We start from the raw sequence: 16,687 nt of genomic DNA, 5'->3' as shown, positions 1-16,687 counted from the left end.
GGTATTGAGTCCTGGTGGTCTTTTTTGGGGTCTGGGTACTATGCTATCACTTTGTTTTGAATTTCTATTCTCATGAGCTAGCAAAGAGTGATTTCTATTGTTTAAAGCAATCTTGGTTTGTGTTCCTGTAGTATATTGGCTAAGATAATGATTCTTCATCTCAATTGGTGGCCTTAACTTCTGTTCAGATAAGCATGTCTTGGCTCTCTCTCTTTGTATAAGGTGGTGTCTTCAGATTTCAGGTTAGTAGGTTAGCCTGAAAATTCAATCCTCTTAGGTATGTATATCAAATCCTCATTTTAAAAATTTGTCCATCGTCTATCTAGTTCTTTCTTTCAAGGATGAGAACTGTTTGATTAAATGATTGGAATGGACTAATGGCAACAAAGATATACTATATAAATTCGGGTTTATTGGAAGCAGTAGTGGAGAGGAAGGGAAAGCATGCACTTGTGGTAGGGGGAAGGGAAGGAGAGAGGGCAGAGAGGTGGGAAAAGGGCTAGGGCCAGTGGAAAAGGGTATGCCAGCCATGCCCTGCAGTAGGACCTAACAGGAAAAATGACTTCTATACCCTAAGTAAATCAGAGCTAGTTTCCAAGACCCCACTGTTCTTCTCTGTTTGTTTGTTTTTAGTTTGTAAAGGAATGATTCTTTTTTGTATGTTCATGTGTATACTTGTATGGGTAAGTGCAAGTGAGTGCCTATACCTGCAGCAGCCAGCAGAGGCTACTGAATCCTCTATAGCTATAGTTACAGATATATCTGAACCATGCAATGTTGGTTCTACGAACTGAATTTGTTCTTTGGAAAACATCAAGCACATTTTACCATCAATCTTTCTCTCTGGTTTTTGTTTTATAGATTTGAGAAAGGGTCTCATGTAGCTTAGGCTGGCCTTGCATTCAGTATGTTGAAGATGACCTCAAATTGCTGGTGCTTCTGTCATGGCAACATTTTTTCGTAGGCCTGTGTCATTATTTTTTATCTATTTCCCCATTTTAAATTTTTTCCTATTATTTTCTATCTATCTATCTATCTATCTATCTATCTATCTATCTATCTATCTATGTATTTATCTATCTATCATATATTTACGTGCCTGTTTTTGAGGCAAGCTGTGGACATGTTGCCCAAGCTTTGACTGAATTCCTGTGTGACTTTCCTGTTTAAGCTTTTTAAGTGCTTCCAGTACAGATATTTCTTATACATTTTGACAAATCGTCTATGGATGATGTGAGGTGATTTTCTTTGTTTTGTTTTTGTTTTTGTTTTCTGATAGGCGTCTGCCATACACTACTTTCTTTTCCTTCAAATTCTAGCATTGTACTTAATCTTTAAATCTTCAGTTAGTGCATCAGCTATTGTGAAACCTCAGAATTCCCTTCTCATTCTGACTGAAATTAATCTTTCTTTTCACTCATTTTGCTTATGAAATGCTTGGAAATTCCTTGATTGTTAACCAAATTATATCGTAGATGTTTTCCCTTCAAAAACAGATGACCTTATATGTTTTAGACATGTGATGCTCCTTCTTAATTACAGTTAGCTATTATTCAAAATTTATTGCTTTATGTTTATTTCTCACTTTAGAATGTTGTTTTTCTAGGTGACATGAATGTGTTCTTATTGGTCAATATGGTATTTTCATTTTGCGAACAAATATTTTGAGTGTCTAAAAGGAGGCTATATTCTATAGGCTATAAGATATAAACATATGAACACAAGAAAGATCTGCTTCCTGTAATCTTAACTGTTAATGCCCAGCTGTGGCTATGAAGAGGTTCAGAGTAGGGTCTCTGGGGCTGGATGTGGATGCCCTTCCAATTCATTTTATCTCTTGGGTGTCTCAGGCAACTGATCAGGATTGAAAGAAGAAAGAGGAAAAGGAGCCCAAGATTTCTTCTCTAGGGACTGGCTAAATTGTGGTGGCAGAGGAGAACTTAAACACCAAAATTTTCCTGTGGCTGAGGCTGTAAAAGTGACTTCTGGCTAGAGACTGGATGGGGGTCATAAAAGGAGGATCTTTGATCTGTAGATTGGCTTCCTGTGGAGATCTCCAGTAAGCCAATGTAAACTTAGTCTTACTGGCCATAGTGAGTCTGCTAACTTTTTTGCGAATTTACGGGGAAATAAGAAATAAGAAAGAGATAGAAAACAAACCACTCACACACATGCATTCAAGAGAAAAAGTGGAAGAAATTAGACGTCTCGACTTCAACTGAAGTCAGGCTTCCCAATCTCAACACATACATCAAGAGAAAAGGTTCAAGAGAAAAGGTGGATGAGGTCAGGCATCTTAACTTTGACTGAAGTTAATCTTCCCAATTTCAGCACCGTTTATAGTAGATGACCATACTTATACTTCTGAGAAAAGGGTATTACCTCATAGTCGAAAAAAAGGCAATTAATCAGGAATACAGATTAATTCTAAAATACAATAGGTTACATGTTTTAAATCTAAACATTTCTTATCTAAGTATCCAATATATAAGTTCATAGTGAGTTCAGAGTGACAAGGCCTGAAAGTTACAAGAATATATGACTTATAAATTAGGATTGACCTAACTATCTAGCTGTCTCTTAGTTCATAATGAGTTCAGGGCAATAATTTAATTCTGTCTTTAATTCTAAGAAACAGAGTAAATTCAGACATCTCTAGGTAGCTTCATTCCAACTTAGGTTCATGGAAGTTTAAACAAACTTGCCTATATTTATGGTGAAATACCAGGATATGTGATGCCATCTGGAATGGAGGCTTATCTGAAGCCACAAATCTGCTACAAGGCTGTCCTTAGTGTGGCATCTGGAGGTCCACAAAGGTATTTATTGCAGCCATGAACTAACTTTAATTTTAAAACTATTTGAATCAAATCAGGAATTCCATAATCAGGGATTAATTCATCTGAATAACAAGCAGTACATCTTCAATAAGATCCTCTAGGAAGTTTGCTCAATCAGAGCTGGTCAGTACCCAGAAAATAACAATTCACACCAATGCCAGATGTATTTACTTTTGGTTTTTTGAGACAGGGTTTCTCTGTGTAATCTTGGCTATCCTGGACTTGCTTTGTAGACCGGGCTGGCCATGAATGTAGCCCTGGCTGTCCTGGACTCACTTTGTAGACCAAGCTGGCCTTAGACTCACAGTGATTCACCTGCCTCTGCCTCCCTGGGTGCTGGGATTAAAGGCATGCGCCACCATGCCTGGCTCTAGTGCCAGATTTTAGAGAGATGCAGCAAAGCACAATTGACAGGGTAATCTGAGGTTGGAAGCAATTCTGGGGTATATCACTAATCAGACCTTGCAAATACTGGATCACCTCCAGAGATCTCTCATGCCTACTGAACCTCCACAAATCAATGGCTCCTGATGGAGTGTCAGAGACTGGAAGTAGTTCTGGGAGTGCATCGTAGTACAGACCTTGTGAATACAGGATCACCTCCTAGACAGCCCATATGCCCGGTGAGCTTCCTTAACAGGGTGGCTCTTGGCACTTAACTGTAAAATCAGATAGTATCAATATACAAATTAAAGCAAATATCCATGTGGATAGATGGTAATAAGGACTGTGAATGGGATAAACGGGGAGCTGAAGATTGAGACGAAATGTGCACATGAGATGCTGGTCAGCACAGACACTCCTCTGGATGCAATGTATAAGATGAGGTCTTAGAGGAGATTCTGGAGAATCATATGCTACTGCTTTGTAGGTTGGGAGCCCAAGTTAGTGGCACTAAGTTTGGAAGCTTGAATTTGTCTACATCATGAACTTCTGGGTTAGGAACCTTGCTGATCACAAACATAGGAAGACAAGGTAAGAAAAAAGTTCAAGGGGAGAGAGAGAATTTATGAGTAGGCTGTACTAAAGTAGTTGCTCAGTAGCTATCAAACACCACACAGAATTGGCACATTATCCCAAAATTCCATATCAGCCTGGAACTTACGTGTACGAAGATGAGGTCCCCAAAATCCAATATTTTCCAAGGCTGTAGAACTATGGAATTAATATGGAAGAAATGGGGAGTGAACTCAGAGATATGCACTATGAACCATCTATCATGATATGTTGCTTCCTGACAATAAATAACTATGGAATGAAAGAGTATATTGAATATTGAAAGTCTTGGGTGAACACATAAAACACTAATATTCCATAAGGAATTTTGTATTTTAGAAAGGACATGTTTGAATATTTGAAATCATGTAAATTGTAGATGGATATAGTTTTGTTTTCAATTCAACATATTTATTTATTTAACAATTGTTGTTTTTTCTTTTCTTTTTTATTTCATGTAATTAATTTATTCAGATTGCAGCTCAATTGTTTTCCCCTCACTTGTATCTCCCACTCCTCCCTCCCTCCCACTTTCACCCTAATGCACTCCCCTCGATTTATGACAGAAGGGGACCTCCTCCACCACCATATGGTTATAGGTTATCAAGTCTCATCTTGGTAGTCTGCTTATTCTTTCTCTCAGTGCTAACAGGCTTCCCCACCAAGGGGAAATGGTTAAATATGGGGCACCAGAGTTCATGTCAGAGTCATTCGCTGACCCTCCACACAACTGTGGAGAATGTCTTTTCCATTGACTAGATCTGAGTAGGGGATCAACATTTACTGCATGTATTGTCCTTGGTTGGTGTAGTAGTTTGAGCAGAACCACCTGGGTCCAGGTCATGATGTTTTTGTAGGTTTCTAGGACTCTCTGGATCCTTCTATTTTCCCATTCTCCTATACTTCTCTCATCTAGAGTCCCAGTAGGAAGTCCTCGCATTTATCCTAATCTCTTGGTAAATGAGGACATTCATGGGACATCCCTTTTGGTCTAGTGTCCAATTATAAGTGAGTATATACCATGTGAGTCTTTCTGAGTCTGGGTTAACTCACTCAATATGATCATTTCTAGTTTCATCCAATTGCCAGCAAATTTCGTGATTTTCTTTTTGTTAATAGCTAGGTAGTATTCCACAGTGTAGATGTACCTCAGATTCTTTCTCCATTCTTTGACTGAGGGACATTTACATTGTTTCCAGGCTATTTTCAAAAAGTCCTTCACTTGCTTGGTTATAGTTGCTCCTAGATATTTTATATTGCTTGTGGCTATTGTGAAGGGTGTAGTATCCCCAATTTCTTCCTCTGCACTATTGTCATTTGTATATATGAAGACTACTGACTTTTTTGAGTTATTTTTGTGTCCAGCCAGTTTGCTGAAGGTGTTTATCAGCTGTAGGAGTTCTCTGGTGGAATTTTGGGGGTTACTTACATACACTATCATATCATCTGCAAATAGGGATAATTTGACTTTCTCCTTTCCCATTTCGATCCCCTTCATCTCCTTTTGATGTCTTATTGCTCTGGCTAAAATTTCAAGAACTATATTGAAGAGATATGGAGAAAGTGGGCAGCCTTGCCTGGTCCCTGATTTTAGAGGAATTTCCTTGAGTATCTCTCCATTTAATTTGATGTTGGCTATTGGTTTGCTGTATATAGCCTTTATAATGTTTAGGTATGTACCTTGTATCCTTGATCTCCAAAACTTTAAATGTGAATGCGTGTTAGATTTTGTTAAATGCTTTTTCTACATCTAAGAGATGATCATGTGGTTTTTTTCTTTCAGTTTGTTTATAAGGTGGATTACATTGATAGATTTCCTTATATTAAACCATCCCTGCATGCCTGGAATAAAGCCTACCTGGTCATGGTGAAAGATGTCTTTGATGTGTTCTTGTATTCGGTGTGTGAGTATTTTATTGAGTATTTTTGAATCAATGTTCATAAGAGAACTTCATCAGAAATTCTCTTTTTTTGTTGTGTCTTTGTGAGGTTTAGGTATCAAAGTGACTGTGCCCTCATAGAACTAATTTGGTAATGTTCCAACCTGTGGAGAGCCACAGAGCCCTTTGTAGACCCCCGCCTCCACATGACGCCTGGCATGCAGCCAGAGCCGCCTCGATTTAAACAACTCCTTATTTGAAAAAGGCCCGTTGCTCGTGAGCCTATCAGAGCGTGAGACGTGTCTTGGTGTGATTGGCTGTTTGAGTGATATAAATGAGTGTGAGGGGAGTGGCTTGGGGGGATTTTCACCGAAGAGAAGAAGAAAGGCCTGAATAAAGCTGCTTAGGAGAAGAACCGGTGGTCGCGTCTTCCTTGCCGGTCAAGCGAGGCGCGACACCAACCATTTCTATCTTTTGGAATAGCTTGAATAGTATCAGCATTAGCTCCTCTTTGAAGGTCAGGTAGAATTCTGTGCTGAAACCATCTGGCCCTGGTGTTGTTTTTTTTTTCCTTGGGAGACTATTAATGACTGCTTCTATTTCTCTAGGAGGAAAATGACTATTTAATTTGTTTATCTGATCTTGATTCAATTTTGGCAAGTGGAATCAATCAAGAAAATTGTCCATTTGCCTTAGATTTTCTAATTTTGTGGCATATATGCCTTTGAAGTATGATGTTATGATTCTTTGTATTTCTTCTGTTTCTGTCATTATGTCTCCCTTTCATTTCTGATTTTGTTAATTTGGATAGTGTCTCTGCCTTTTAGTTAGTTTGGCTAACATTTTGTCTATAGTGTTGATTTTCTCAAAGAACCAGCTCCTGGCTTTGTTGATTTTTGTTTTTAATTTATTGATTTCAGCCTTGAGTTTGATTATTTCCAGATGGCTATTCCTCTTGGGTGTTTCTGCTTCTTTTTTTCTAGGGCTTCCAGATGTGTCATTAAGTAATTTATGTGGGATGTTACCAATTTCTTTATAAAGGCACTTAGTACTATGAATTTTTCTCTTAGCACTGCTATCATGTGTCCCACAAATTTGGGTATGTTGTTCCTTCATTTTCATTGAATTTCACGAAATACTTAATTACTTTCTTTATTTCTTCCCTGACCCTGGTGTCATTAAGTAGAGGGTTGTTTAGTTCCATGTGTGTGTATGCTTTTTGTTATTTCTGTTGTTGTTGAAGTCCAGCTTTAGACCACGGTGATCTGCTAGGATACCAGGTATTATTTTAATCTTCTTGAGTCTGTTGAAGCTTTCTTTCTAACCTACTATTGTTCAATTTTGGAGAAGATACCATGGGGTGCTGAGAAGAAGTTATAATCTTTTGTGTTTGGGTGAAATGTTTTGTAGATATCTGTTTAATCCATTTGATTCATGACGTTGGTTAGTGTCATTATTTCTTGGTTTAGTTTCTGTTTCAATGACCTATCTTTTGCTGAAAGTGAGGTGTTGATTGATGAGTGGTTCAAGCTTTGTCAATAGATCTTTTCCAAATGTGGGTGCCCTTGTATTGGGAGCATGGATGTTTAGAATTGTGTTGCCATCATGGTTGACTTTACCTTTGATGTGTATGAAGTGACATTCTTCATCTCTCTTGATTAATTTTGATTGGAAGTCTATTTTATTAGATATTAAAATGGCTACACCAGCTTGCTTCTTCTGTGTGTTTGTTTGCAATACCGTTTTCCAGCCTTTTACCCTGAGGTAATGTCTATCGTTATGGCTGAGATGTGTTTCTTGAATGCAGAAGAATATTCGGTCTTGTTTATGCATCCATTCAGTTAATCTGTGTTGTTTTATTGGAGAATTGAGACCATTGATGTTGAGAGATATTAATGACTGGTGAATGTTAAGTCCCTTGATTTGGATGTTGGTTGCAGTAGAGTGATTATAAGGTTATATTTCTTGTTTGTATCTACTGGCATTCCTTCTTTGGAATAGCTTGGATCTGGAGATGCCATATTGTTTTGATTTTTGCTGTTTGTGTGATTATGCTGGTCTTTAGTCATCTTATTGTCTCTGATGGTGGGAAGTAGCTTCTGGTGTCCTTCACTGGTCTTTGAGAGTAGATTGTTGGTGAGTGATTACAGGTTGAAGGCCCTTGCCTGTGGGGATCAGGGAATTTTTCCCTGGAACAGGCAGGGTACCTTTTTTCAGTTTCAGGAGACTTTGCTCCACACCTTAGGCTCTTCATTGGGTCAGCAGAGGTAGGCTCCTGTCTGGCCCTGTTCAGATTGTGCAATTGTAGTGGTTCAGTCCTGCTGTGTTGGGGCCACTGGTTAGTTTTCTGTCCTGTCCCCTCAGGCCTGCCCAGCTTCTCCCAAGAGCATGGGAGGCCCTGTAGGGCTGTAGAGCTTGGCCAGGCCAGGTTTGATCAGCCCTATTGTGAAGGCATGGGCTGCTGTGACCATATCTAGGTTCCTGTCTGTGTTCACAGCCATCTGGGAATCCATGTGGCACCTGGGGGGTTTTGTGGACGGGCGTGGAATAGGGGTGGGGATGGAGGGATGGGTCTAAGGACATATCTACCCATTTCTCTGAGATTTCCCCAGGCCAAGAGCTCTGCTTCACTGCCTGGAGTTCAGTCCCATATACCAAGTCATAGAGCCCGGCTGCAGTTTGGAGGTGGGTTCCAGTCCAGAGTCTGGGGACTGGGCTCCAATCCTCCATGGGCCATTGTTTGACCTTGGGACAGGCCTGCCTGTGGTCTGTACTTTGTGGGATCCCACTCACATAGTGTTCTCCAATTCTTGTGTTCTGTGGCTTCCAGTCAGGTCTCTGGTCTCTGTGCGGTAGATCAGATATAGTACGTGATAGGCTCCGCCATCTTGGAATCTCTTAATCAACAATTATTGTTTGCTAATCAGTATATACCTGGCTTAGGATGGTCAGGAGCTCTTTTTAATATTCTGGATATTTCTAATATATAAGAAATAAAAAACATGTAGATAGTTTTTAAACATTATAATTTATAAATAGGAATGTGTTGTTTTCAAATGTACAAAACAAGATGCATTTTAATTTGGGGAAAGTTGGTGGCATTTTATGCCCAGAGAGCTCCAGTATAGATCCTTTTCACCTACAGTCTCTGCAACTGATAGCCTTGTGTTCTTCGGCCTGGAAAAATGTGTTTTACATTTAGTGATGGCAGAAGCATCTGTTTCTGTCACTGTGAATGTTCATCAAAGTCATTTCACATATGCAAATAACATAAGACAGTTAAAAAAAAGCCCTGTGACATAATTGACTTTGCATTGAGGGTTATGAAATGAATCATTCTCTGAGACCTTACTTTAACTGATGACTAAGCTTTGTGTGCAATTCATAAGCAGAGTCTTGGGTTAGTTGAGAGCAAACTAAATCCAGTTTGGATATATAGAGTAAAGTGATAATATGTATATTTATATAAGTGTGTGTGTGTGTACATGTGCACACACACACATGTATACATATGTTAGATGAGAAGATGATAAAAGTAGTTAATTTATGATGCTCAGCCCTAGGCTAGGATTTTAATATCTAGATCCAAGCTTTACCTTTCACGAGTAGTTGTGTGACCTTCAGCAAGCTCTTTGTTCCTCAGTCAGTTCTAGATTCTGAGACTTGGGAAGAACCTCACCATCTAGGGTAGTGCGGCCCAGTACATGCACAGTCAGCTATAGATGGCAGATAATGATTTTAAGTAGTATAGAGTACAGTGGCATGGCATTCAGTAACTTTGGATCTTTTAAGTTGCAATGTTCCTTGATTGCTCTGGTCCAAGGAAGAGAAAATCCATGTTTGGTGCTTACATGTCCTCATCACAATGTTCAACAGTTTACCACTCTCTTAATGGACGAAGCCAAGGTTGAAAATCTTTGAGTAGAATAATAGTTAATTATATTACAGGGGTATTATTTTGTTTCCAATATATGCATTGATTTGGACAATATAAGATAAACTTTCTCCACTAATTTTTATTTGTAGAAAATTCTGGTGTTAATTACCTTAGCTTGTGTTAAGTTGACAAAAATAAAACAACAACAACAACAACAAAAAAACTCACCAACACAAGGAACACTTTATACGTAAACTGTAGCTAAGGGCAAGAAGAGTTCAACCCAGTTTGAAATGTGTGCTCAGTGTATCATAAGAGATAGTCAAGAGGCGTAGGTATGGAACATGAAAACTAGGAGGAAGTTAAGAGAACTTTTGAGGCAGTCACATAACTCTGAACTCACAGTAATGAAGTGTAGGACTAAACAAAAAGGAGCTCAGGATAATTCCTGAGAATACGCAAACAAGTTTCCTAGAGCTTTCACTTCTCTGACTTGAAGCTGTGCTTCCTGTTGCTTGATCTGCACCACATCCACAGAGGACTGAGGATGCTTACAGAAAGTTGGGGGGGGGGGAGAGTGCAGATGGCTCCTGAAAAGCACAGGCCTGCTTCAGATGCAGTGTAAGATTCCAAGGGTGTGCAATGTGAATGCAGGCAACTAGAGTAGCATCTTCAGTGATTTCACAAACATCAGTACAGTGAAAAGTTAGAATTGTACCTTGGTAGAATGATTTTTTTCACACAGGTAAACAAGACTGACACCTGTGTACTCCTGTGCATAAAACTTTTAAACTTTTAATTCCAAAATTATTTTGAAAATGGAAAACAACTGTCAGAGAACATTTTTTAAAACATTTTTAAAATTCAAATTGAGAGAAAGCATGTTGTGTAACTGTTGCTTTTAAAAGGTAGATGTTAGAATATGTCAAGGCAATTTGCAGCTATTATCATCTCTTTGATATACTGAGAAAATTGAATTGCTGACTAATGTAGTTGGGGGTGAAGGTCACCTTTCAATAACCCGGTGACTGCATAATGATCCTATTTTAAAAATCCATCTTGTAGCATTCCATTTAGAAAAGCATTGTCTTCTCACCAAGCATTCTTCATTATATGGCACATACATTTGCTTATATAAATATATTTTATACACATATATCTGCATATTATATGTTTATATAATAGGAGGAAACCCTTCTCATTCTATGCTGCTTTTCTTTTTCATTTACTAAATAGGGATTGGGTGAAAGGAAAAGAAAAATCAAACACACACAAATCAAAATGCAAGTTTAAAGATTTGAAAAAATATATTTATTTTTATTATGTGTGTGTGTGTTTGTGTTTGTGTGTGTATGTGTGTGTATATGTGTGCATGTGTGCATGTGTGTGTGCTTAGCATGTGCATGCAGGTGCTCTGAGAGGCCAGTAGAGGATAACAGATCCCCAGAACTGGAGTTAAAACAGGCAGTGTGTCAGCCACCCGTTGCCAGTGCTGGGGAGCAAAACCTGGTCCTGTGTAAAAGCAGCAAGTGCTCTTAAACAGGGCACCATCTCTCCAGCCTCCACTTTGAAGATCTGTAGAGGCATTCTGTATTTTCTCCTGGTAGATGGAACAAATGTCCATGATGCTTTTACATGGAACAATAAAGTCAGCAACCTAACAGTATGAACATAAGCACATGGGAAAAAAAAAACCTCAAGCAGCCTTGTAGTAAAGTATGAAGTGATACCTGCACCGAGGGAAGAGGAAATCACTGTACATTAAGTTAGATTTCACTGAATACTCATTTTCTTTTGGAGTATAGGCTTGTATAACATGTTTGGAAGTCTGAGGACAGATCTTCACCTGTTGCTGGTGTGAATTTCAATGTGCACAGCACACAGCACACAGTGTGTGTGAACACATGTAACAACATGTCACATGTCTGGAGAGCTGACTATCCAAGTCTATGAGATAAACTAGTTTTGTAGTACTAAAACTTTCTCTCACTGCGGTGTTTTCTTATAACCCCCTGTGGGTTTTCTTTAGAATGAATAATCAAATAAGAAAATGTATTATTTCGTTTGATTGAGTGTCACTGCGAGTCCTGAATAGATGAGGCAATAATCAACAGTTTGTGTTTTGAAGGACTGTTGAAGGCATTCAAGCTTTGAGGGTGTTGAGAACAGGACATAGAGAGAGCAAAATTGGAGAATGTAATTTGTTACTTAAAAGAATCCCTGTGCCCAGCAAAACATTTAAGGTCTTTTCCTTTAGATTTTTAAGAAAAGTCATACTGAACATACAAAAATGATTTTATTTATCTTCATAGTATCTCAGTTGTCTCTAGTGCTTCCTAAGTATATGATGAAAACACATAGCTTTATCTTAAAGTTGTGAGGCATACATCTCGGCTACTGGGAGTCATGTAGAGAGAGTGCATACACATCACAGAATTGGTTCTATGGGTTTTATTCTGATTTTTCTCCATGCGAAATGAAGCTCAGCAGCTCAGAAAAGAATCACAAACAGGTGACATGTTAAATAATGATGTACTTAGGCTGTGCATTCGGGTCTCTGGAGGTCCCTGAATTACGGTTGCTATGTTAGTTGATCTTGATGACTTTTAATGCACTTGGGCTATTCATTAGTGAGTTGTCAAAAAATACATTACTTATTGTTGTTAGGCTTGAGATACTCTGCCCAACAGTCAGAAGACCACACTGGACATACTCCTCATTTCCAACTAGGCTCAGGTTCTATGTTGTAAAATTTATTTTCGTTACTTTTTAGGATTGGGTCTCAGTATGTAGACCGAACTGGCGTAGATCCCAATCCTCCTGTTTGGTGCACTCCTTTCCTGAGTGCTAGCATCATAGGAACTAAGTTCAGTACTCACGTTATGGTTAAATAACATTAAAGCAGTTTAAGCTCCCATTCTAATTAAAGAGAGATGGCTAATTTGCAGAAATATTTACTGTGTGGAAGCAGAGGACTGAATGGGTAAGTGACAGTTCTCCTGTCCTAAGGCATGGAGACAGCTTCCCAGAGTTAAGTGCCGAAAGTAGCATCTTGTGGGACGTGTAACAGTCGCTCTGTGAGGGCATTTGGGAGTTGGGACAGAAAAAGTGCATCTGCAAAAACCCAGCCCTCTGGTGGGACCTGGTGAGCTTAGAATATAAGATTGAAATAGAAAGTAGTAATTGGAAGTGTCCAGAACATGTAGGGCCTTCAGGCTATCTTCAGATTAGATTTGAAGGGCAAGGGTAGCCTGCTGTCAAATGTTTACAGAGAAGAGTGACATGATAAATTACAGTTCTTTGAAATAAAAAAGAAGTCGCTCTGTCTGGTGGTCTGGGAAGGAAGCTTCTAGGAGGACAAAGGTGGCTGTGAAAGAGCACTTGAAGTGACAGATAAGAGTTGTCTGGACAAGACAGGGCAGTTGTTTAGATTAGAATGTTGTCAGGGAAAGCAGAGGGATTTAGGCATTATTATCATTCACCTGGTGGAAAACAGAAATGGAGCCGGTGGCAGGCTAAAGAGTCAGAGATGATGCTGGTAGCTGACTGACATAGCCACACTGGAAGGTGGGGTCATCAAGATGTATATATAAAAATTAAAGTCATATAACTGGATGAAGTTCACAAGGCAAAGCGTATAAAATGAGGGGGAGGGGGAGAGAAATGAGATGAAAAGCCCAGGGTTATTGGTTTGAGCATGCTGGAACCCATTTTAAAGAAGAGACATACTTGTCAGTAGGAAATTTTCCAGATGTGTATCCTCACGTGGTTGACCAGAACCCATACTCAAAGGCACTGCATGTGACCTTACACTTCCCTACGTTAGTTATGCTTGACCTTGAAGCTTCTTTCCCTCGGTTCTCTTCCTCCTTGTTGAAAACTCATGCCCCATCTTTCTGCTTTTGAATCAGAATGAACATTTTTTTTTTTTATTCCGCAAGCTGGTATTAAACAATCTGACTCCAGTCTGTCTATTCCAACACCATACTTTAGCACCTATATTCAGGGCTTGCGGAATTTTATCTAGGCCAGGTAGGCCCCTGAGGCTTCTTTCCAAACAAGTGGGAGGTGCGCAGAGCTCCTTCCTGGGCTCTGTTTGCTGTGTGGATTGTGATTCTTAGAGTTGAGTCATGATTCCAGAGAAGTGCTTACTTTGTCAGGATTCATAAGTCTACTGCAGTCTATAAAACACTAGTGAACATAACTTTTAAAAGTAGTTCAAGGCATTCTTCAACAATGAAATAATTTTCTAGGGAAAAATGTTAATATTTCTCTACTTACTACAATCAGTCATTATTAAGGTAAAGGTAACTTTAAAATTAAAGACATTTTAGAGAGAATAACCACTAAAATGTGTTACTTTAAATTGCTCTGTACCTTACCCTTCTGGCTTTGAAGATAACCTTCAGAATGTAAATTGATGCAGCGGGGGTTGGAGCTCAGAACTCAAAGTTCTGATTGCAATTTCTCAAAGAATATTGCAGCCTCTTTCTTCTATGCTGATTGCTGTCAGAGCTTAAAATGTAATAGCTGTCCAGTTGTGGTAGACATTAACTCCATACCTTGAAGAGTTTAAAGTCTTCTACCAGCTAAAAAAGCATTGCAGAGCCTTTTCACTCTGAACAGCAGCCTCTTTTTATCTGCGTTCGTGGAAGATTTCAGAGGGCAATCTGTTTTACACACTTCAAACATATAAGGCAGTATAAAGAGCGACACCGCTTTGTATCCTAGAAAGGATTATTGACTTGCAGCCACTTATTTTGTTCACTTCCATTTAAAAGAAGCTGTTTATTACATAATATGCTCAAAGATTCACATTTATATGAAAATATTAGGTAAAAGCACCATCTTCAGGGATTTCAGAGTTTATTGAGAGTGGTTAGCACAAACATGGGAAAAAATTACTAGATTTTTTTAAAAAAAAGTGATAGCATATAACATATAATATATCAGCATTGTTTGCTCTTCAAAATAGTTATTTTTTTTCTCAACAGTGGCTACCATTATGGAGTTTCTATTTTGTGTTAGGTAATGTCTTGACTGTGTCAATCCACACTGTACACTACAAGGAGGTATATACACTGAAGATGTGAAAACTGTTGAGGATTTAAGTGACTTACCCTAGAACCTACAGTAACAAATGGATGGCGAGGAAGTCACGTCTTCCTACCTGCAATACCTTACACAGGTGCTTCCTTACAAAGGCGGATGCTGAAGAGAAGTCTAGAAGATGACACTTTAGGCAGGTAATCACAGAGACACCAAAGAACCAAAGACAGTGTATTTCTTAGGAGATTCCTTCAATTTTCCCCTCCTCGTATCCCCATACTTCTTAGTAATAGATTTACTTCTTAGAGACTTCTTTGTAATAGATATATTATAACCCATACAAGTGACCATAAACTGTCAAAATTTGGACCAGTTAATCAGGCAAAATACTTTCTCTCATACGTGAAGCCTAGTTTTGACTCTTTAATTTTCTTGTTTAACCTGGAGTACCCATGGGAGGCAGAAATCTAGGAAAAGGATATTAATAAAGGAGGTGTTTTTAGGGCAGAGGAAGAGAACACAGAAAGTAGAGAGGGAAAAATACTGGGGGCGGAAAAATGTGTATTGCTGAACTGCTGGTATTGATGAGTTTTTTTGAGAAGGAAGCTATTGTCTTCAGTTTGTCCCTACTGCCGAGCCCACTTGGCTCTGATGACTAACTCCAAAATCAATGGCTAGGGGAGTTGTGGCCCTGGTAAAATGTAGTGACTCAACAACAAAGCAGAAATAGGAATTTGAGAAAGATGAGTGGGGTAGTAGATTGGGTATACAGCAGTCAGGGAATGTTAAGAGAGGACGAGGCAGGGCAGTAATAATCATTCTACATATACATGTATGAGTTGACAAAGAACAAATCCCACTAATTAAAGGGTAAAAATTAAATGCAGTACAGTTTACATAGACCTAGCTGTCCCATGCGAAGTGTAAAACTCTCTTTCATATTTTTATAAATATTATGCTTATATACGTACACACCAGTAGAAGTAAATAGGAAACTCTGTCTAGATTTTCTAATACATGGTGTATTGAATGTTGCTGCATAAATGAATTAGATTTGTTTGGCCTTCCCTCTCCTTGATGATGCTGTTGTAAATATGGTTTTGCTCTACTTGGTAGTTGGTGTTTTTAAATGGAACACTGGGAGGAAACACATACAAGAATCACACACCTCTGCATACTTGATGCAATTTACTGAAATCTGATAGAAGAATGTGTTTGTTTCTATTTCTTTATTATCAGTAGACTCGGAACAAAAGGTCACGATAGCTAAAACAACAAAACCCCTTCTTGGTTATTAAATATCCTCAGAAGCTGAAGCTGTGACGTATTTATTTTCTTGCTTTTAAAATGTCGTACTTCTTCAAATAGGGAGTCTCTGCTTATTGTGTGTTACCTTTGATATGAATTAGAAATATGTGCATGTAAATGTGAATATTCTGTAACATTAGAGATCCCTTAGTTTGTTTGGAGCCAAAAGTTGATCACTTGTATAATTCCAAAAAAATTCTAATTCAACAGACTATAACAATCACATGTATAATTCTTAAGATAAAGCATTTTTAGTAACCTTCCTTGGAAATGAATATAATTCTTATTTTAATACAAAATTGTCACATAACTTTCTGCATAACTTTCTTTAAAGAAGCATTTGATTTGGGTTTGAAAAATAATATGGGTTTCTGATCATTTAAAGTCTTGCCTATTTAATTGTATTTGTTTTAGTGCCTTATAGTTGGAATAAAAGATCTAATTAAATTTTGTATTGAATTACATTAAAACTGGATGCATGTTTTTATTCTCAGCACTTACAAGACTGAGGCAGAGGAAGTTTGAGTTTAAAGCAAGCCTAGAAGACATAGCAAAACCCTGTCTTAAAAATTGCATCAATTTTCTCATTTCTCCACAACTAATTTTAATGGATTGCTTTGTTTTCCAGTACAAGAATAGGAAGCCTTTTGAGCTATGCCATTCTCACCTTCTAATTTTCATCTCCTGCTTCTACCTCAGATGACTCTTCTAGGGACCAGACACCAATCCCTGGCCCC

This window comes from Acomys minous, assembly GCF_964271855.1.
Source record: "Acomys minous genome assembly, chromosome: 16".
Taxonomy (NCBI): Eukaryota; Metazoa; Chordata; class Mammalia; order Rodentia; family Muridae; genus Acomys; species Acomys minous.
This window is presented reverse-complemented; position numbering follows the sequence as displayed.